This window comes from Rattus norvegicus, chromosome 18, assembly GCF_021556685.1.
Source record: "Rattus norvegicus strain SHRSP/BbbUtx chromosome 18, alternate assembly SHRSP_T2T, whole genome shotgun sequence".
NCBI lineage: Eukaryota > Metazoa > Chordata > Mammalia > Rodentia > Muridae > Rattus > Rattus norvegicus.
In genome coordinates, this window is record NC_141551.1 from 62,063,712 (window position 1) to 62,087,717 (window position 24,006).

The following is a 24,006-nucleotide window of genomic DNA, read 5'->3' on the forward strand; positions in this document are numbered from 1 at the left end:
TTCCCTTCCCCTTCCCTCCCTCCATACCCCTCCCTCCCTCTCTTCTTCTCTCTTTTCATTTCTCTCCTTGTTTTTTTCTTTCTTTTGTACTGAGATTAAACCCACAGCCTTGCTCATGTTACACACTCTTCTCTGAGCTCCCCTCAGCCCTCTCTTGTTTTATTTTTATTTCTTATTTTGACATAGGATCTTACTACGGTAGCCTGACGGGGTCTTAAACTCACTCTGTTGCTTAGGCTTTCAACCTGTAATCCTCCTGCCTCAGCCTTGTGAGTGGCTGGGATTGCAGGCTTCCTCGTGTTCCTTTCAAGCAGCAACGAGCACATATCAAATCCCTTTCTAAGGCTGGATTTCTGCTGTTAGTTCTTCTTGTGCTCGAAATAGTTACAGGATTGGTCTCTCCCAGCCCTTTCCTGATAAGTAAGCTGTGGGAGTCACGTAGACAAATACTTTGGAGTTTGGAGACGTGTTCAGTTTATCCCAAGTGTGGAGTGTGCGCTTCCGGGCTTGTTAATGATTACTCTGAATAGTGCTTCTTGAGAGCGTTGGCAGCCGAGTCTTTGTCTCTTTTCTCTGATTGCAGCGAGAGCAGGTGGTACTCTCTGGCACGGTGAGAAGCAGCGCATGCTTCTTTCCCGTTTCAGATGGGCTCCACAACTCAGAGGAGAGCCCTCATCGCTCGGTCCTCCCTCTGCGGAGCAGGCACCGGCCCATCTTCCTCTCAGTGGATAACAACCCTCTTTTCCTGTTGCTAGAAGACTGGGGACATCTTTGGCTGGAATAGACCACTGTGGGGAGAAGGCTCTTAGGAGAGTGGTCCATGAGGAAGACCTATCATGAGAAGAAAGGTAAGAAGAGCAAAATCTACCACCGACCTTCAACAAAAGCAACAGCGCAAATGGTTTGAAAAGTACTTGCCTGGCGAGTTTCTCAAATTTAAACTGGGGCTGAAACTGTACAGAGGAGTGGGGCAGATTTTGTTTCCTTTGCTTTTTGGGTGTGTGTCTTACTATGAAGCCTCAGTTGTCCTGGAGCTCAGTAGACCAGGCTGGCTTTCAATTCAGATTCACCAGTGGATGGCTCTCAAGTGCTGGGATTAAAGGAGTGCTTCACTACACCTGGCCATTTTTATTTTAAAGTACCAGGGATCAAACCCAGAACCCCAGACATATTCATCAAGTCCTCTACCACCCAGCTCAGCCCCAAAAGATTTACTTCTCTTTCTTCCCATGCCGGGGATTGAACCCAGGGCCTCAAACATGCTAAACAAGTGCTCTGCCCCAGAGCTATATTCCCAGTCCCCAAGTTTTTCAATCTTATTTGCCAATGTTGACAAGAGCCTCCCTTTTCACCCACTAAGTGTTTATTACTGTTAAATGATATTCCCCAGGCCTGATTAATTTTTAGGGATATGAAAATGAACTTACATGACCCGTGTGAACCTGAGACACAATTATCACAGGGAATTTTAGTAATCTTAGACAACGTTGTTCGGAAACATCATATTCTAGAGGAAACACAAACTCTGTTTATGATTCAGATGTAAGGTTTTGCAGCTCTTGTAATGAAGCTTCTGCTGCAAATCATCTCTGGGCAGTGGTTATCAATGTAGCAGGTAACAGGTAATATTAACTTGTTAATTTTAGAACCCTGATATCATCTACTAATTACTCATAAAAGCATGATGTGTATTTATCATAGTACCATAAGAACTAAGCCTGAGGAGGCTTCTGATGAGTCCCTTGAGTCAGGTGCATGAAAACCAACACTTGATTATCAAGGTAAAGTTTGAAAATTGCTGAAAGCCACAGAAACTGTTATTTTTTTCTTTCTACTTTCTCTGTTTTATGCTGCTTATAACATGAAAATGTGCTTGATAAATATTTACTTGTTCAAATAAAAGGGCAATGACGAATTACTCATTCTCGTTTGGAGAACCAGGAAGTTCATGAACATAAATTGGTTTTTTGGTGACATCAACAATGACAGACTTCAATCCCTATCTCCCAACCCCAACCCCATATAAGCACACTTTGTGTGTGTGTGTGTGTGTGTGTGTGTGTGGTGTTTACTCATAAAGGTGTATGTGGAGGTTGAAGGAGGACAGGGTCTTTTACTGAGCCTGGGGCTCACTGTTTCAGCAAGTCCCTGCAGCAAGTCCCTGGGATCTTCCCAGCTCTGCCTGGACAGTGCCTTGTTCACCATTTGGAGGGTGTTGGGTATGTAAACAGGCTGCTCCTGTACCCAGTGAGCTACCTGCCTCTCCTAGCCCTGACCCTTAGCTTTGAGATCAATCTTGAGCATTCTTGTAGGGCTGATGGCTACAGAGACACAGGGCACTGACTCGACTACCTAAGGAAACTATACGTAAGTACACCGAGGCATTAGAGTTCCCCTCTTCATCAGAAGCTGAGATCAGTATGCTTACGCATAAAATAAATAAACAAATCTTAAAAAAAAATCAAAAACAAAATAAAAAACCAATCTTATTTACTTCACTGGTCTCAAACTCAGGATCAAATCAGGCTTCGTGGCAAGTACCTTGGCTCACCAAGGCATGTTGGCTGTTCCTGTAGCAGAGACTCTAGAAGAAAAAGCACCTATACAGTGCCACTGAATGGATATTCCTGGATGTGTGCACTTCATAGTTATGGTAAGCACTGGCATTTCCAAAATACTTTATGAAAATCATTTCAATATTCTTTTTTTTTTTTTTTTTGGTTCTTTTTTTCGGAGCTGGGGACCGAACCCAGGGCCTTGCGTTTCCTAGGTAAGCGTTCTACCACTGAGCTAAATCCCCAGCCCCCATTTCAATATTCTTAACGAAGGAAAAGTTCTTCATTGAGAATACCTGTCCTTTGCTTGGACAGTAGTCAGTTCTTTTATACGTTGGCTTTTACTGTTATAAGACACAGCATGCATATTTGATTCAGAATAAAGATATCGAATATTACGATTATCCATGTAGAATTGCGTTTTGAAATTTCTGCTATCTAAACATGAACATCCAGCCCGCCATGGTGGTGCCTCTCAGGAGGCAGAGGCTGGCAAATCTCTATGAGTTCCAGCCAGACAGGTCTGTGTGATGGTTTGCATATGCTTGGCCCAGGGAGTGGCACTATTAGGTGTGGCCTTGTTGGAGGAAGTGTGTCACTGTGGGGTGGGCTTGGAGACCCTCCTCTTAGCTGCTGGAGGATGCTCAGTCTGTTCCTGGCTTCCTTTGGGTGAAGATGTAGAACTCAGCTCCTCCTGCACCACGCCTGCCTGGATGCTGCCATGTTCCCTCCTTGATGATAATGGACTAAACCTCTGAACCTGTAAGCCAGTCCCAATTAGATGTTGTCCTTTATAGAACTTGCATTGATCATGGTGTCCTTTCACAGCAGTAAAACACGAACTAAGACAGTCTGCATACACCCTTCTAGGCCAGGCAGGGCTACATGGTAAGCCCTCATCCCAAAACAACAACAACAACATCATCAAAGGAGAGACAACAAGAGAGAGGAACATCCGGTCAGGCACAGTACCTTCTGGAATCCTAGCACTTAGAATTGAGAGTCTGTGACTGTATAATGAGGATTGTGCTTCATACCTTAATTCATCACGTTCTGCTGGCTCTCGTTCGCCTGTTCTCAGATGATATTCACATTTCTTGGAAGCTGGAACATGTACCCCATAGACACAGTGGTGTCTCCTGACTCAGTTACTTATGGATGGTGTACTGGCTGGTTTTGTGTGTCAACTTGACACCAGCTGCGGTTATCACAGAGAAAGGAGCCTCAGTTGTGGAAATGCCTCCATGAGACCCAGCTGTAAGGCATTTTCTCAATTAGAGATCAAGAGCGGAGGACCCAGTCCATTGTGAGTGGTGCTGTCCCTGCGCTGGTGGTCTTGGGTTCTATAAGAGAGCAAGCTGAGCAAGCCAGGGGAAGCAAGCCAGTCAGTAACATCCCTCCATGGTCTCTGCATCAGCTCCTGCTTCCTGCCCTGCTTGAGTTCCTGCCCTGACTTCCTTGGGTGATGAACAGCAATGTGGAAGTGTGAGCTTAATAAACCCTTTCCTCCCCAGCTTGCTTCTTGGTCATGATGTTTGTGCAGGAATAGAAACCCTGATAAGACAGATGGGAAGAGATCTTTGTTATTTAAACTTTACGACTATGGACGTTTGCCTGTGTGTATGTCTGAATCGTGTGTGTGCTTGGCACTGTGGAAGGCCAGAAGACACTACATCCCCTGGAACTGGAGTTGCAGATGGCTGTGAGTTTCCATGTAGATGCTGAGAATCTAACTTGAATCCTCTGTAAGAGCAACCAGTTCTTAACCACTGAACCATCCGTCCAGCCTATAAGATTTTTTTTTTTTTAATTTGTTTGTTTGTTTCTTGAGACAGGGTTTCTCTGTGTGGCAGCTCTGGTCTTTATAGACTAGGCTGGCCTTAAACTCAAAGAGTTTGCCTCTACGTGCTATTCCCTCTCTAATGCTGGGATTGAAGCCAGAAAATGTGTCAAATCTCTTGGAGCTGGAGTTAAAGGTAGTTGTGAGTCACTTGGCATGAGTGCTAGGAACTAAACTTTTGTCCCTGCAAGAGGAGCAAGCCGTCTTAGCTACCCAGCTATCTCTCCAGCCCCTGTTTCTAAGCAACAGTTGGGACGTGCATATAGCAAAACAATCTCAGCCGTCTTTGGGAAACAGCTCAGACGCTGAAAGACTAACAGGCTTTGCAGTCATTTCAGTGGTTTATGGGGAAAATAAAGCGAGTTGGTTCAGGCATCTCATGAGTTCAAGTTCTTTTCATTCCCCCTCCCCTCCCCTTAACTCTCCCCCTCCCCCTCCCCCTCCCCTTCTCCTCCTCCTCTTCTCCTCTTCCTCCTCTTCTCCTTCTCCTCCTCCTTCTCCTTCTTCTTCCTTCTCCTTCTCCTCCTCCTCCCCTTCCTCCTCTTCCTCCTCCTTCCTTTAAGATTTATTTATTTACTGTATATGAGTTTACTGTGACTGTCTTCAGACACACCAAAAGAGGACATCACATCCCATTATAGATGGTTATGAGCCAACGTGTGGTTGCTGGCAATTGAACTCAGGATCTCTAAAAGAACAATCAGTGCTCTTAACCCCCAAGCCATCTCTCCAGCACCACCACACCCCTTTTTAAAGATTTATTTATTTATTATATACATGGTAGCTGTCTTCAGACACCAGAAGAGGGTATCAAATCTCATTACAGATGGTTGTGAGCCACCACGTGATTGGCTGCTGGGATTTGAACTCAGGACCTCTGGAAGAGCAGTCAGTGCTCTTAACCACGGAGCCATCTCTCCAGCCCCCTCCTGCCTCTTCTTGAGTACTAGGATCTCGGATTGGTGCTTCCATCCCTAGGGTAGGTATTGCTGGTCATTGACCCTAGGGCTTCTAGACAAGCACTTTATCCTACACAGCCCTGTTTCTCTGTTCAGATATCATTATGTTAATTGTTAATATTATTATCTCATCAATTGGTAAAATGCTGAAATATTTCAAATATATAGAAAGGAAACACATGCGTTCATTTAGCAAACTCCATGTTTGGGACTTGTCAGAGAACTATGTAGACACAAATGTCTGGCTTTATGGCAAACGAGTTCCAGCTGAAAAGACAGGCACCAAACAGTTACCAGACAGAGAGATTGGCCTTGGGTGGACAACAGGTGACAGGGCCTTGTATGTAAGCCTGACTGCTCTGGTAGCCCGGGGGAGGGGCGGGTGGGTGGGGGGGAGAAGTGGGCGGCTCCATGTGGTACAGGCACTGAGGAGTGGGTGGGGGATTTTTGAAAGTATCAGTGTTCTGAGCCCGAGAAGCCAGGTCAAAGGAATGAAGGCGGAAGAGGAAGTGTTAAGATTTGAGAAAGGAACTGAAGACGGGAAAAATTAATTTAGATTAAAAAAATTACATAAGGGGTTGGGGATTTAGCTCAGTGGTAGAGCGCTTGCCTAGCAAGGGAAAGGCCCTGGGTTCGTCCCCAGCTCCGAAAAAAAAAAAAAAAAAAAAAAAAAAAAAAGAAAAGAAAAAGGAAAAAAATTACATAAAACCTGCGAACATCCAAGAGATTAAATGGACCACATTTTGCCATATTTTGTTCAGATTTGTTTTTTTTTCAAAAATAGTTCTAGAAATAGCCAAAGAAGCTCTTACTGATCATTTACTTTCCTATCTTTATGAAGACTGATATTGATGCATATAATTGTCGCTCCCCTCTCCTCCCCTCCCCCTCCCCTCTTCCCTCCCCTCCTGTCCTTTCCTCTTCTTCCTTTTTGCATTTTAGACAGATATTGCCATGTATGCCTGGCAGCACTTGCACTTGCTACCCTCTTGCCTCCTCCATTTGAGTGCTGGAAAAACAGGCAGGAGCCCCCACATCTGGCTGCTGTGCCCGGCTTGTTGATGGAGGAGTGTTCTTAGTGATCCTGTTGGGTTTGAAGCTGCCTGCTTCTCTGAGGAACTCAAGTTACAAACTTGCTTCATAGCTCTGCATAGCACTTCGTTGTTTTTCTTTTTTATCGCGGTAAATAAATTATATCCTAATTATATCATTTTACTAGGCTGTAAATAGGTGAGAACATTACACTTGTTCATGGTATTGTATAACCATTACTAACTATAGTCTGTCTCTCTATTGTTTTTTTTTTTTTTTTTTTGGTTCTTTTTTTCGGAGCTGGGGATCGAACCCAGGGCCTTGCGCTTCCTAGGTAAGCGCTCTACCACTGAGCTAAATCCCCAGCCCCTATTGTTTTTTTTTAATTAGCTGGATATATTTCTTTATTTACATTTCAAATGTTATTCCCCTTCCTGGTTTCCCGGTTTCCTGTCCATAAGCCCACTCTCCCCTCTCCCTCCCCCATAAGAGTGCTCCCCCTCCCCCTTACCATCCTCCATTGTTTTTTAAAGGTGCTTCATTTTAACAAAATTATGTGATGTTTGTCCTTCTGTCTTTGCATGCTTTACCACTGTTTCCAAGCTGCATTCGTTTTGCTATATATGGAACATTTTCTTTTCTTTTGACTGAGTAACATTAATGACAGGCTTTTGGTAGCGTAAAAACATACAGCAAGGGTCAGGGTGTGGCTGTGCCTTCGTCTTCCCTTTTCCGTGTTTGCCGTTATACCTAGCACAAAGTCGTTTCCCCTAAATTCTTTTCGAGGGAGTTTACTAACATCATGTGCAAGCCGTACTGAATGTCATCTGCTGGGGCACGGAGCTTTTTCTCTGTCAAAATATCAGGCCCCTGGAAGGTTGCCAGGCTCCCTGCTCTGAGCCGGAGCTGGTTGCCAGTGGTCTCCGCTGGCAGGGGGTGGCAGGGGGCGGGCAGGTGCAGACGAAAGGGGCAACTGGATCACCAGAGCAGCTGTGGCTTGCTGACCGGAAATAGGGCCAGCCAAGCAGGGGGTTGGGAAGAAACCTTCTGGTAATGGGTTCTGTAATTTCCCTCCCAGGGTGGAAACAACCTTGAAAATGGCAGAGTCACAAAGAGAAAAGCGCACCTGGGCCATTAGACCTGGGGCAGCTTTGTGTCTCAGGCTTCTCAGGATGGTTTCTGAAGTCTGAAAGATCCGGATTCTGGACTAGCACAGTTTAAAGCCAGACGTCGTGTGTTAGAGGAGACACAGCATCACCATCCGGACTTCATCCTTCTTCAGAAGAATTGATACTTAAGACACGGTTTCTAAATAATGCTTGTAATGTACGTTATTTTATTTTATTCTATTTTATTTTTCGGCCAGGAGGAATTCTACAATTTTTAATTTTAGATTTCAAGCTGTTTTGTGGAAGCCAGTGTGTGCTTCTGTCCAGTTTGCGGACACCTCGGCTGGTGTTTGCAGCTCTCAGGATCATATTCGCCACTCTTACTTTCTAAGTGAGGAAGCTAAAGCTGGAACAGAGCGGTGTGAACAGCAAAACTATCGATCAGGCCTGGCATTGCGAACGCTAGTGAGCATACTCTTACTCACTCTCTAGCATCAGATTATTAGAGGGGATCAAGACAGACAGGCGGCCAGAAGCCACCTTGTTAAATACTAAAGCCTAGACTGCCAGCAGCCAAGAGCTCGTGAAACATCTTCAAAGCCAGAAGTCCCACACGCATTTTTGAAAGGTTGCCTGTGGTTTCCTGTAAACAACTGTATGTTAAATGGCTCCACAAAGGAAGGCCTTATTAAGAATAAACGATTTGAAGAAGGATGATGTGGGCGGCGACATAATCACAATTTTTCTAGAGGGCTTGATTTGTCAATGCGTTGGTTAATTTTGCAACCACATTCAACTGAAACTTCGTGTCTGGGCTTCCTACCACAGCATATCTTCCATGAGGCTGCCTGAGAGTAGGCTGCCTGAGAGTAGGGAGATACCCCAACCCAGCAGCAAGACCTGTGTTTGCAGCATGACCTTATTGGGTTGAGCCCTGATGCTGCCCCCTCCACCCCCTCCCCTTGGGTGTATGTGAGGATTAAAACTATTATTCATATTTGAATATTAACATGAGTAACTCAATTTTTTTCCCTCTACTTAATCCAGTGTATTTTAGGTATAGTGTTAGTCTGCAGTTGTTTTCTGCTCAGGCTGATCTGGAACTTTTCTGCACAGTTGAGGCTGGCCTTGAACTCCTGATCCTCCTGCCTTCAGGTCCTGTGTACTGGTTATAGGTGTATACCACCACACCTGGCTGTCTTGTGTGTGTGTGTGTGTGTGTGTGTGTGTGTGTCTGTTTTTGTTTTGTTTTCCAACACAGTTTTTTTTTTTTTTTTTTTTTTTTTTTTATGTGTAGCCCTGAAATTTGCTGCCCTGGAACTTGTTCTGCAGAGGGGGATAGCCTAGAACTCAAGAGATCCACCTTCCTCTGCCTTCCCAGTGCTGGGATTCCAGTCAAGTGCCACCATCCTCCCCCAACCCCCCAACCCCCTCCACCTGGCTGCCTTTCTTGCCTACTGTATCCATCAGTGGAGTTGTTTCTGTATTTTGGGCTTTGGGGGTTTGGGGGTTGGGTGGGGTGGGAAAAAATGGGACACTAGGCAGGCCCTTAGGTGTGACTGGAGATTTGGCTCATATTCTAGTGATCAAATGAATAATACTCCAAAACATATTCAAGGACTCTGTTGCTGATGAGATATGTGGAAGGTAAGCACTGACTCTTGGGGTAACTTTAAAAGTCAGCAACAGGGGCTGGAGAGATGGCTCAGTGGTTATAAGCACTGGCTCTTCTTCCAGAGGTCCTGAGTTCATTTCCCAGCAACCGTGTGGTGGCTCACAACCATCTGTAATGGGATCTGATGGCCTCTTCTGGTGTGTCTGAAGACAACTACAGTGTACTCATGTACAGTAAATAAATAACATTAAAAAAAAAAGTCAACAATAGCCTTTGAAACCCTGGTCTTTTCAGTCTTAAAGAGTTGTGACAGATCATGCAAGATCTTCTGTTGGGATGGAGACCCTCTGAGGACTCAGGGAGCAGAGCAGAGTCTTCAAGCCCACAGAGGTGGTAGCAGTAGTAATGGCTTCCTGCACAGAGCCAGAACCTCTCGGATGCTCTCAGGCCTCTGCTTTCTTCAGCAGCCAGGGCTGCTGTCCCTGATTGGGCAGTGATTCTTAAGCTCTGCTGCTCTAACGAACCTCAGAGCCACTTTCAGATTTTCACATTTACCCATCTTATTTGCATATGTAGATATGTATTTGGTCCAACCTGCTCCAGAACAGTATACAGTAAGCGTCAGAGGACAACTTGGGGGAGACAGTTCTCTTTGTTCACCATGTGGGATCAAATACAGGTTATCTTAGAGGCTTGGTAACATGTGTCTTTACCTACTAGATCATGTTGTGGGCTACCTTTGTGTTTTTATAAGCCCCCTTTGAAACCAAAGAAGATAAAAGTTAAGAAATACAGAATTCTGGGGCAGGAGAGATGGCTCAGTAGTTTGCTGCTCTTCCAGTAGACATGAGTTCAATTCCTGGCATGGACACAGTGACTTAGACATCTATAACTCCAGTTCCAGGAGATCCAATACCCTCTACTGGCCTCCTTGGGCACAAGTCATTCGGTGCACATACATACGCACAGGCAAAACACTCATATACATTAAATGAAAATAAATAAATCTTAAACAATGAGAAATACCAGCCTGGATTACAGAGCGAGTTCCAGGACAGCTGAGGCTACACAGAGAAACCCTGTAACAAAAACCCAGAGATAGATAGATAGATACATAGATAGATAAATTTATAGATACATAGATAGATAAATACATACATAGATGCATAGATAGATTATAGATACATAGATAAATACATAGATACATAGATAGATTATAGATACATAGATAAATACATAGATAGATACATAGATACATAGATAGATACAAAGATAGATCGATAGATAGATATATAGATAGATACATGGATAGATAGATACATAGATAGATACATAGATAGATTATAGATACATAGATAAATACATAGATGCATAGATAGATACATAGATACATAGATAGATACAAAGATAGATTGATAGATCTATAGATACATGGATAGATAGATACATAGATAGATAGATACATAAATACATAGATAGATACATAGATAGATACATACTTACATACATAGATACATAGATACATAGATAGGAAGATAGATAGTTGCTAAATGTAGCCATCCTAAGATAGAGCCAGGACTTTCTTTTGTTTTTTTTGTTTTTGTTTTTGTTTTTTTGCTTCACAGTGCAGGAGATTGCACACAGGGCAGGTAAGCAGTCCACCACAGACCTATGTTTTAGCATTTGTTTGTTTCTGATTGTCTATGACCTCCTCCTCTATGGGGCGCCAAACTTCATCTAATCTGTTATAACCCCACTCCTCTCCTGTCCTGCTGTGTCTGAAACCCTCCTCACTTACAAGAGCCCTCTTTGCCTATCGTGGGATATCATTTAGATACCAGCAAAGATTAGAAGGCTGGGAGAAAGTCCCGTTTTGATATTATCTCTGTGTCTTCTAAGTGCGTCTTCTTGTAAACAATCTCCTACATAGTTTTGGAAGCTGCTCCACTTACTTTGTCTGGTGCTAATTCTGCCATGCTGGCAACGGTTCTGTTTCCTGTTTTTAAAAATGGCAATGGTACAAACTTAACTTCAACAGTTCTGGGCTCTTCTCATCGTTGTGGTACTGTGCCATCATCGCTTGAATTCTAAGACATTTCCATCACTCAGCAAGAAACATCCTGCTCATTTTCAGTCACCCTCCCCCCCAATTTCCCATCTACTCAAAGAACTTAGGTTTAGTTCCCAGCATCCACTGCTCAGGCGCTGTCTACCTGAGCCACCCTCAACGCTCCCTGGACCCTGCTTCCTTGTTATTTTAATGGTACAAGGTAATTAGATTCAGGGACAGTGTGCAAAGGACCACCACCCCTGGAAGACCTGCTGAGTTTGCTGTGCCTGGCCCCTCCCCATCTGAACATCAGCTTCAAAATCACCCACCTCATTCCCAATCAGAGGATCTGGTAATGTCTTCAGGCCTCTCTAGACACCCACACTATCCATGGAGACACACACACACACACACACACACACGCACACACACACACACACACAGGCTTTTATGATTTTATAGTATTCTTATTTATCCTTAATTGTCACATTGGCACCGAGGTTCCTTAGAGGAACATTGATTTTCATAGTTTGTCTCTCAGCTGCCTTTTCTATGACTTCCGGAAGTTGTGCAACCAACAGCTGTTTAATTAACATGCTCACTTCTGCCCAGCCTTTTACTTCGGAACTTAACACCGAGTCATTTCGTGCTCGCCACACTCACATTTTCTGTAAATGACGACTCCCTTGTTCTTCTGTGAAAATAACAACTGAAGTGAGATCCAGGGAGCCTGGGAGGTGACTCAGGTGTCTTCTGCCTGCTTTTGTCTCCCCCTAAGCAAGCCAGTTTCCCCAGAGGGAAGAAACCCCAATGGGAGAAAAGAACTGAGGTGGGAAAGGCATTGAATAAAACATGGCATGTGTAACCTATCTCCACAACAAAGGGAATCACCACCACCCCCATTTCCTTTTCCCCAGCCCCCAGCCCCCCCACATGTATGGTGGTCAAAGATTCTGTGGAGAAAGACTGGGTTGAGGGGAACGGGCTTTGGCTTGTGTGCTGTCTCTCCTCTAGGAGATTTAGCCCTCTCACCCTTGTGCAAGGATCCTGCACTGCAAGCAGCATGCGGAATTCCTGGCTTAGCCCCTACCCCTGTAAGTGAGGACCAGGCATTGCAATCACTTGCAGATTCTAGGCCTAATGCCCCTGTAGGAAGGGAACCAGCAGGGCATCATCACACTCACCCTCAAAACAACATATATTTTCTTAACGAAGAAGTCCCAAATAAGTTCTGGTTAATATTTTTTCTTCCTATGATATGGCTCATATAATAGCTGTATTTTTAAAAAATGACACAATTCCAAATGTCTTATAAGCACTTGATTTTCTTGTGACTATAATGGCCATTTCATAGTCAAGAGCATTGAGCCATAGGGATTCCAATAACACATTGCCCTGATTCTGCAGGCCCCAGCCAGTGTGCCTGAGAAGCTGGGCTTCCAATTGGCAGTAAACTTTCTGCTCTGAAATACTTGGAAGACATGTTCACGGCTGTATCAGTTTGCTTCCAACTTAAAAAAAAATATTTCTTTTACTATTTGAAGTTACATCTCTCTCTCTCTCATCTCTCTCTCTCTCTCTCTCTCTCTCTCTCTCTCTTTCTCTCTGCGTGTGTGTGTGTGTGTGTGTGTGTGTGTGTGTATGTGCGTGCACACATGTGCCCCTGTGCATACACCTGAGTGAATGTTTGTGCCCAGGGCTGGTGATCTCAGAGGTCAGGGGTGGGTGTCGGATCCCTTTGGAGCTGGTGGTTGTGAGCCGGCTTTCTGCAAGAGCAGTGTGTTCTCTTAACGGTTGGGCCATCTCTCCTGTCTGCCACCTTTTATTTTTGAAACTGGATCTCATTGCTCTCAAGCAGGCCTTAAACTCACCGTACCGCCAAATATGACCTTGAACTTCCGACCCTCCTGACTCCAAGTCCCTGGGGGATTCAAGTATGTGCCACTATGTTTGGCCGTACATGTTGAAAGGTGAACAGTTTTGGAGAGTATCTTTTTTTTCTTCTTCTTTAAACCCCCAAACCGAAGGGATTTCCATTAATGCACGGATCTGTAGAGAATTCCACGAATCCTTCAGGTTCCTGTGGCTCTGTTTACTCATTAGTGATCCACCTGAGGCCGTTGTAAGGCCTCTCCTTTCTTTGGCTCTCTTATTCAGTTACAACTACTGGGGAAAAATACATACAGGAAGCAACCAAATGCATAAAAATGCATCCCCAATCAAGCAACAAAGACTGTCGGTATGCCACTGTCCCTGCTCTGATAAAGTGGCTTTTACGGCTGGTGAGGTCCAAAGCAAGCAGACAGCAGATCACAGAGTTCTACAGAAAACACCTCCACCCTCAAAACAGAGGCTTTGAAGCCCAGGTTAAAGGAGATCTTGGGCATAACAGGATTTTAAAAAAAAAAGCATTTTAGGGGAAATAGTGAAAACACCAGGTTATGCTGCATCCGGAATAAATCAATGTGAAGCTTCAGGGGCTCATTCCCGAGCAAGCCCTTCACGAAGCGCTGGGTAGATGTGTTGTTTCTCTCTGCCTTTTAACTTAATAAAGTTTTATTTGTGCAGATGTGCAGTTGACTGATCCTCTTTGTGCCCCCCTTCGACAGGAGTTGGGGCGTCTCCACCCTTTGTGTTTCTGGTGTAAACTACTTGGGCTCTGTGCTTCGTAACCAGCTTAATAAAGTCCTTCTCTTAGTGGGCAGTGGGGGTGAAGGAGCCCTTCAGCATCCCCAGGCCACAGCTGGAGTAATAAGCTTATACCAGGGAACTTCCTGAGTGTCATTGTAGTTTTGTCAGACAGGGCTAGGCCGTTGAACCTGTCCAGAACTCTGCCTTTAGACTTCCGCTTTTGGCCTTGACCCCAGACTCATTTACTGGGTCTTTCTTGGCTGACTCTTTGGCGTCTTCCTCTTCCGTCTTGTCCCTGGGCAGTGTGGGGAAGCTCGGAGAGATACTGCTGCCTTGTTAGATGTCCGACAGAGAAAACCCACTGTTAATCTCCTGCTTGGCTCTGTAGTACTCTTGTTTCCTGAATCAGAATTAAGACTGTGGGTTGCCAGAGCTTCCAGGGACAAGCCACTACCCAAAGACTATATATGGACTGACCCTGGACTCTGACCTCATAGGTAGCAATGAATATCCTAGTAAGAGCACCAGTGGAAGGGGAAGCCCTTGGTCCTGCTAAGACTGAACCCCCACTGAACTAGACTGTTGGGGGGAGGGCGGCAATGGGGGGAGGATGGGGAGGGGAACACCCATAAGGAAGGGGAGGGGGGAGGGATTAAGGGGATGTTTGCCCGGAAACCGGGAAAGGGAATAACACTCGAAATGTAAATAAGAAATACTCAAGTTAATAAAGATATATATATATATATATATATATATATATATATATATATAGAGAGAGAGAGAGAGAGAGAGAGAGAGACTGTGGGTTGTTGCATCATTCTCACTGCTGTTGAGCTGGATTTTTTTTTTTTTTTTTTTGTATATTCTGGATTGATCCAAATCAAATGCTGTAAATATAACGAAAACTATTAAGAGAAAAAAGTCCTTTCCAGGATCCCGAGGTGGTTCGGTGAGTAGTGAAACCCGCTGCCTATCCTGATGATTGGAGTTGGATCCTCATATCCATACCGTCGGGGAAGAAGAGAACCGATCCCCAAAGCTGTCTTCTGATTTCTACATTCATATGCACACACATAAATAAATAAATAAAATGAAAATGAAAAGGTCTGTGTAGAAATATATATTGATATCAGTAGATGTTAAACACTAAAGACATTTTTCCTGAAAATTAGCATTTCAAAGCTCTCTCTGTCTCTCTCTCTGTCTCTCTGTCTCTGTCTCTGTCTCTGTCTCTGTCTCTGTCTCTCTCCCTCCCTCCCTTCCTCTCTTCCCTCCTCTCCCTGCCTCCTTGCCTCCCTCCCTTCCTTCCTTTCTTCTTAACCAAGTCAGGGTTTCTCTGTGTAGCCCTGACTTTCCTGAAACTCGCTCTGTAACCAGGCTGGCCTCAAACTCAAGGATCCACCTGCCTCTGTCTCCTGAGTGCTGGGTTTAAAGGTGTGCCCAACCACACCCAGATGCTCAAAACTGTTTAAAAAAAAAGTTGTACAGGCCTTGGAGAGATGGCTCAGAAGCCAGAGGAGCACCTCTCTTGCAGAGGACTGGGCTTCGCTCTCCAGCACTGATGTCCGGCTGCACACAGTTCCCAGGGAGCCGTTGGCTGCAGGCCTCAGAGGTCACCTGCATTCCTGTGCACATGCCCTCCCCCATACATACCAGGAAAAAGATTTTAAACCTTGTAGCTCCTTCAAAGTTGTTAATATAAAAATGCTGGGAGGGAGCTTGTGTTGTAGTTCAATTGACTGAGTGTTTAGTATGCAGGGAGCCCACATTCAACCTTTAGCATGATGTCTGTCCTCGGTATCTATCCTCCACCAGGCCTAGCAGCGCACACCTGCTGCCCAAATGCTCCAGAGGCAGAAGCAGGAGGGTCAGAAGTTTAAGGTCATCCTTGGCTAAATACATAGTTAGGGTTAGAGTGGGCGGCATAACATCCTGTCTCAAAATAAAACTAAAATTCAACTCAAAACTAAAAAGCCCAATTCAAGAAAACAAGGAAATAAAACGTGGTCTCAGCTTGGCCTGGTTCTGTCTTCCAGAGGACAGAATAGGACCTGCTAGGTGGGATGCAACTCTGTTTTAGAGACTGTCCCAGGGAGCAAGTTTGAAGCTGGGTAGGAAAAGGCGGCCAGTTTCCATTACACAAGAGATTTTCCAGGGGTGCCCTTTGGGCCTTGGTGAGGTTAAGATGTTTTTCCAGAGGACACTGGTTACAGTGATCTCCTGCCCAAGAACTGTGAACTTGGAGAGATGCTTGAGAATAAGAATGTTCCTGATAGATATTTATGGGTTTTGTTTTTTTTCCTGGCAGACATATTTTTCTGTGGCTTGAGAATTTTTAAGGTGGTCACCATCGTTAGCAAGTACTTCCTTGACTTGAGTACACACACACACACACACACACACACACACACACAAACACACACACAAGCACACACACAAACATACACATACAAACATACACACAAACACACACAAACATACAAACAACAAACACACACACAAACACAAACACACACAGACACACACACAAACACACACACAAACACACACACAAACACACACAAACACACACACAAACACACACACAAACACACATACACAAACACTAACACACACAGACACACACGCAAACACACACACTCAAACACACACACTCAAACACACAACAAACACACACACAAACACAAACACACACACACGCACACACACACACACACACCCTGAACACTGTGCACTGAGGCTGGCCTTGAGTTCCTGCTCCTTTAGTGCTGGGATTGTAGGTGTACGGCCCCATGTCCCATGTTTACTGACTATCTCTAAATTTTTTGGATAGAGGTACTATTGTATTAACTGGCATGCTTTTTTTTCCTGCTCAAACACAGCTTTTTTTTTTTTTTGGTGTGTGTGTGTGCACTGTGACAAAAGTTTAGTAAAGATTTTTATTATTTATTTATTTGTTTCTTTGTTTGAAACAGGGTTTCTCTGTGTAGCTTGTCTGTTCTGGAACTTGCTCTGTAGTCCAGGCTGGCTTTGAACTCAGAGATCTGCCTGCCCCACCTCCCGAGTGCTGGGATTAAACGTGTGCATCACCACCACCCAGCAATAAATAAAGTTTAAAACAAATCATTTACTACGTGGAAAAGTGTATTGATTGCTTATGCATGGGATTTAAAATTACTTCAATGCACACTTTGATTATTTATTTACCTATTTTCGTGGCACTGGAGGTTGACTCCAGGACCCCCAAGCTGCATCCTCAGCTATACCTTGCCAAAAAAAATATAATAAAAAAAAAAAAGAAGGCTTTTGAGAGTGCTATGAAGAACAGCGGTGTGCTTGAATACTTTATTTGCAATGTAAAGGTACCTTACATTTTGATTTTTTATTTGTTTGTGCTCGAGACAGGATCTCATATATCCCAGACTGCCTTCTGATCCTCCTGCCTCCACCTCCCATGTGGTGGGATTATAGGCTTGCCCTACCATGCCCAGGGCATGCCAGGGGAGCCATAACTTGACCTCTCAGTTTAATTTGAGTGAAAGCTGGTGTTAATAAGTTTGGTAGTCTAGTGCCACCTTGTGGTTAATATGCTCAACTACACTATGTTGGATTTCAGAAAGCAACAATCCCCAATAAAACAAAACACGTCTTCAAAATGTAATTATTGAGTTAGGGCGATGGCTTAGCAGTTAAAAGCACTCACGCTCTTGAAGAACACAGGGGTTTGATTCCAAGCACCCACATGGTGGCTCACATCTGTCTGTAACTTCCAGTCTCGGGGGAATTCAACACTTTCTTCTGACCCCAGCAGGCACTAAGCGCATACATGCTGGAAAAGCACTCATGCGTACGAAGTACTAAAATAAACAGATCTAAAAGCTTTTACGTACTAATTAACTTTGATGTGCAGACTTTCTTATGATCCATGTTTTCTGGAAAAGATCGTCAGAACTGGGAGAGTCCTAGGCAAACAGGAACTAGTTGGTTATAAGATGACCACCTAGGTACAAAGCTCTGTCTGGGCAGCGGGACACACAAAATGGGTGACAAGGTCACAGTTCTCATGGACCTTGTGCTGTCGTGGAGGAGCCATGATCAACAGTCATGTGAGCCATCGTGAACTACAGACTAATCGGCAAGGGCGATAGGTTAATGTATCAGGAAGAGGATTGGTGGCAATTTTGTTTTTGAAGTTACATCGTATTTTTAATTATAATTAATCTAGATTTATTTTAATTAATGTGTATGTGTGTGGATATGTGTATGCCAGTGATGTAGAGTCTAGGCAGCCAAGCAGGCCTAGGTCACATGACCTACACTTCAGCAGTGGCAGAGATAGGGTAAAGCTTCACATTGTCGTCGTCAGCAGGAGGCCTCGTAGTCTTTAGGGGTCACAAATCAGGTAAAACTGGACCCTTGGCTAAGACGCACAAAAGACTTTAAGCGTGAGCCAATATAAACCAAGCTGTATCCTAAGCAGCTCTCATTCAGTGAAAGCCACTGCTATTAAGTCTGGCGGTCTAGTGCCATCTTGTGGCTGAAATGCTCAAGTACAGTTCGTTAGGTTACAGACAAAACCCTTCCGTTTCCTCGTAAGGTTAATTGTTAACCCGGTTTCACTTGACAGTCTTCTCAAGAATGGCCAGGCAGCTGCTTCAGGTTTCCTGAGACAGAGGAACAGCGGTGACTCATCTTGATCATTTGACTGAATCTTTAATCAATGAAAATGCAAGCCGCTGGGCAGTCCTGTGAGAGATTTTTTAAAAAATCAGATTATTTGAAGCCAGGAGATTCAACTTAAATATCCGTGGCACCTTCTGGGGGCAGCCCGGATGACGGGATGTGCGAGAAAGAAGTAGTGCGATTTGCCTGTCTGCTTTCACTCTTGATGGCACGTTCTGTTGTTGTGACACATCCTCGGTGTTATTGGAACCATCTTCTTGGGCTTCCAACATAGACCTAAGATCAGCAGCTCCCCACTAATCCTGCAGGCTTTCAGTACAGGATTGGCTCTTCTGAGACATCCAGCCTCACAGACTTGGCCTCTCCAGTGGAAGACACCCATTGTCAGACGACTCAGACTGGATCGTGTAAACCACTTTAATGTATCCCCATTGCAGTTACCTCTCCAGCCCCAAATAAGCCCACACAATGAAATCACAACTCGTTAATATGAATACAGGCTGAGCGCCTAGATTGGGCAGATCCACCACTGCGCTACTCTATCCCCAGCTAGGAGATACCTTATAACCTGCGCTTTCTCCAGACCATGGGCTTCGTCTCCATCTTCCTTCTACCTCCTCTTTCTCCCTCATCCCCTTCTCTCTCCTTCCTCCTACTCTCTCTCCTCCCTCCTACTCCCTAAAACTTTTCGGCTCCACCTTTTTTCCTCTGCCCAATCACAGGCTCTGGCCTTTATTTTACAAGTTAAAATGGGGAGAAGATTCATATGACGCGTCACCTGAGTATGTAATTCGTTTCTTGTCCGAGGCAGCCCCTCTTGGGGAAGCAGAATTAGCATCAAAATACAAACAGCACCATGGCAACCCATGTATCCCTCCCCTCTTTGTATGTGTATGTTTATATTTATCATATACCACATTTACTCATTCTGTCAGTTCTCTTCCCTTAGGTAACCCTTGCTAGCACATATTGCAGTGCCAGGAGTCGGGTAGTGCTGTGACAGACCTGACCGAATTGCTCTGTGGATTGTGAGGATTGTGGTTGCAATTGGAGTTTTCGGCTAAAAAGAGGGCATTGACTGTTCAAGTCTGTTGGAACTTGAAAGATAATGCTGAGAGTAAAGCAGACAACGGAGGCCTGGGATTAAAGCATGTGCCATCTCACAACCATCTGTAATGGGGATCCGATGCCCTCTTCGGGTGTGTCTGTAGACAGCAACAGTGCACGCATGTACATGAAATAAATAAATCTGAAAAACAAAAGCATGTGCTACCACACATGGCTAAAAGTTTCCTGTAATAGATTATAAACACTGGGTCTAAGAGAAAGAGAGTCCAGGACTCAGTCATAGCTAAGCATGGCTATGGGTTTCTCCTGGGAGACTTGCAATTAAGTCTTAGTATTAGCCACAGATGCTGTTCGGCAGTTCTCGGTAACAGCTCCTAAGGTATCTAAGGAACGAAACTCCCTCCTCATTTCTCTATCTTCTTGATCAGTGAAATTCTTGGGTGATTTTGGAGTTGCTTATAATCTGACAAAGCAAATCCAGGAGCCATTACTCATCAGGAGTGAGTAATTGGCTTAGGATTTATACATTTACTATAAATAAGGTTTCTAGTGAGATTCCTAGAAAATTGTAGGTTAGGGGGCTGGAGAGATGGCTCAGTGGTTAAGAGCACTGACTGCTCTTCCAGAGGTCCTGAGTTCAAATCCCAGCAACCACATGGTGACTCATAACCATCTGTAACGGGATCAGATGCTCTCTTCTGGTGTGTCTGAAGACAGTGACAGTGTTCTCATAAACATAAAATAAATAAATCTGAAAAAAAGAGAAAATTGTAGGTTAATAAACTATCCTCAATTTCATTCTCATCCTGGGGAAAGGAGAAAGCCCGTAAGCAAAAGTTGTTAGATGTGCTGAAGTCCATGGTGGTGGAGTTCATGGTCTCGTCAGCCCATATGTTTAACTATTATTTGGTCCCTAGTCAGTGGAACTGTTTGGGAAGGATTAGGAAATGTGGCCTTTTTGGAGGAGGCATGTCCTAGGAACAGGGTTGAGGTTTCTAAAGACTTGTGCCATTCCCAGTGTGCTGTCTGTCTTGTTTTCAGCTCAAGATGCGGGCTCTCAGCTCTTCCTGCTGCCACGCCTGTGCTCACCCTTCATGAACTCTCACCCTCTAGAACTGTCAAGACAATATCTTGTGTCTGTATGGCTGTGGCACCTGTCAGTAATAAATTTGATGGCCTATAGCTTAGGCAGGAAATAGGAGGTGAAACATCCTGTAGGCAAAAAGGATTCTGGGATAGTACCAGGCAAGGGATATTACCCAGGAAGATGTGGAGAGCACAGACATATGGGGCTTGAACACAGGTAATCAGCCGTGTGACAGAATGTAGATTAGAATAAATGGGTTATTTTAGGTCGTGAGAGAGTCAGAGAAGAGCCTAGCTGTATGGCCCAAGTATTTGTAAATATATTTTGAGTCTGAGTCTTATTTTTGGGATATTGGGGCTGGGAGGAAGAACCAGACCTAAATTTTACATGAAACCTCAAACTCATTTAAACACTTCCTTTTGTAAGCTGCCTTGGTCACGGTGTTTCTTTGTCAGAATGATACAAAAGTAACTAAGACCTTCTTGTCTCAGCTGGCGAGCGGATTCAGCCAGACTCTTGGGGGAAGGGCACTTTCCTTCCTGGGTTCCCTGTGTTGACCGTGTGTTTCAGTTCTTCTCAATTCCAGTTTATTTCCCACTCTCATCAGGGTCTGTGCAGAGAAGGGAAGGAGACCCAGCCTCTTCTCTGAAACCCTTCCTGTGCTGGCTTTAGGACGGCACAAAATTGTGAAATCCAGCGCCGTCCAGAACACCTTGGCAGACGGCAGCACAGTGCCTCTCAGCCTCTCTCTCATTCCCTTAAACACGCACGCACGTATCAGCTAGGAAAAGAGTAACAAGGAAATGCAAACCCAGGGCTCACTGTTCTCACTTAAGGAGTCAGTTTGTATGTAGTGCGCTATAAAAACCAGTCTCTGGGAAATGTTAGCTATGTTTTACTGTAAACGAACAAGACTTTTTGACTAGCTGTACAATTTAAACTGCTAAAATGCTCAGCCATAGCGATGCACCCTGAAGTCAACGCACGAGGAGAGGAATCGCAGTGAAGAGGACTGAGCATCCCAGACCTGTCTGGGCTACAAGTAGAAGCCTCTTCTCGAAACCCAAACCAAACAACAACTAACAGCAACAATAAGAGAGCGAGATTTATTTACTCCACCACAGACAGCGAACAAAGAATGCCACTCACCTTAGAATTCTGTTATGCTGCGTCCCTCCCCGACCCTCCCCTCTCTCTCTTCCTCCTCCCCCGCCCCCCAAGACAGGGTTTCTCTATGTAGCCTTGGCTGTCCCGGAATTCACTCTGTAGACCAGGCTGGCCTTGACCTCAGAGATCCACCTGCCTCTGCCTCCTGAGTGCTGGGATTAAAGGCGTGCTCTACCGTATGGTGGCCATGCTCCACTTTTCTATACTGAATCTTGAAGAAAATTATATTTGTGAATTTTTTAGGTGCTTGACCTATATAAAGTGTGCGAACCCAGAGGAAAATAATCTTCCTAGTGAGATCAACCTTTCCTATTACACAGGACCCACATCAGAAACCCTTCCTATCCTCTCCACCAGCCACGGGCGACCCCACGTGTCTTCCGTGTTCTGTGGGCATAGGCTAACCTTTTGAAGGAGAGCCTTGGTCACATTTGTAGGATCTTAGCCTCCTAATGTGTCTTCCATTCATTGTTGTAAGACAGCTGCTTTCTCACTATTTTTTACTGCTCTTTAAATGTGTTAATGGAATCTTAAAGTGACATAGGCCCTCGGGGTTGTGTTGTACATCAAGCCCTAGTGTGTGTGTGTCCTTTCTCCTCAAGTCTGGCTAAAACTTCAGTAGCCTGCTCTGCTGTTTTTCTTCCTAGAGACAGCTCTTGGAGCTTCACACATTCTGAGTTCTTGCAGGACAATGGAACAATATTCCCAGGCCAGCTTTCTTTTCTTAATACTTCACTCTTTCCTGGTAGTGCGTAGCCTGGTTTATTACACAAAAATAAGAACATAGAACATAGGTCTGGAGAACATGGAGAACACGGTCGAGTTCAATTCCTAGCTCACAACCATTTATAATGTGGTCTGATGCCTTTTTCTGGCATGGAGGTGTATATGCAGATAGAGCACACCTACATACACATACTCATACATATACACATATACATATACCAACACATATACATACACATATACATACACATACTCATACATATACACATATACACATACCAACACATATACATACACATATACCAACACATATACATACACATATACCAACACATATACATATACATATAAATATACACATATAAATGCTCATATACATAATAAGTAATTCTTAAACAACAAGAACATAGAACACATGGTTTCTAGTTTATTTCTTTCTTATTCTATACATGTGATTGAAGTGGAAATTTCTGGTTCTTTGGAAACTTAGTTGGGTCATGTGATGCTTTTGTGGAAGCTGTCTTGTGAGCAGGCACGTGGTGTTTTTGCTGAAATGGACATGTGAGGGGATGTCTTGCTGAAGCAGATACATGAGAGAACATGCGATGTTTGGAAAGAGAACACATGATACCCATAAACAGTGCTATACCTTGCAACACTTCTGGTCTTCACTTCATAGAGAGAAACAGGCCAAAGAACTGGTCATACTATTCCAGCCTCTCCCTCCTCCTCCTCCTCCTCTTCCTCCTCCTCCTCCTCCTCCTCCTCCTCCTCCTCCTCCTCCTCCTCCTCTTCCTCCTTCTTTCCTTCTCCTTTTCTTCTCCTTCTCCTCCTTCTAAATTTATTTATTTTGCATTGGATCCCATTACAGATGGTTGCAAACCATTACGTGGAACTCTGATCTCAGGAACTCTGGAAGAGCAGTCAGTGCTCATAACTGCTGAGCCATCTCTCCACCCTTGGCTGCTTCTTGAAGCTTCTGCTGACATATGCAGATATGGCAGAGCCTCAGGGTTTCTGCTGGATTGAGCCACTGCTAATGATCTGTGTTTGGTGTTTGCGATTGAGCTGGACTGCTGATATCCTGATAATGAAGGCTGGAATCACTCCAAAGAACTACTTCTAAACAGGTCTACAGCCCTGAAGATTTGGTGGTGCCATGTGAACTAACAATGGTGGTCAGCCACCAGAACACACCTAATGAAACTTTTGTGCATATTAAGCACCCTTTGGAAATAACAGATTTTCTGTCTCTCTGTGTGCTTTTTCTAGGTGTTTTAAGCAAAAACTGGATGGGCTATGTAGTTGTCTGTGTTTCTCTCACTCAGGATGTTTCACCATCTTACAGCAGGAAGCAGGACTTAGTTCCTTTTGTGGTTGGTTAATATCACGCATGTGTGGTCATGCGCTGACACAGTGTGATACTGCCACAGTTGTGTGTGAGTGCAGTCTTACATCTTCGTTATTTATCTTGTGATATCTCA

General features: G+C 44.4%; 1 long non-coding RNA gene across 6 annotated transcripts; it reads left to right on the forward strand.

The window, feature by feature from the left end:
• Positions 1-404: 404 nt before the first annotated feature.
• LOC102551356 (uncharacterized) lies at positions 405-9,359 on the forward strand. 6 transcript variants are annotated; one of them, XR_015642624.1, is made up of 5 exons: positions 437-848; positions 2,515-2,653; positions 5,222-5,374; positions 6,297-6,536; positions 7,465-8,504. It is a non-coding gene; the product is annotated as an uncharacterized LOC102551356 (long non-coding RNA). The 6 variants fall into 6 exon arrangements; XR_015642625.1 differs by having other exon boundaries at positions 6,297-6,649; positions 6,753-8,209; XR_015642628.1 differs by lacking the exons at positions 5,222-5,374; positions 6,297-6,536 and adding an exon at positions 8,793-9,359 and having other exon boundaries at positions 7,465-7,712.
• The last annotated feature ends 14,647 nt before the right edge of the window (positions 9,360-24,006 follow it).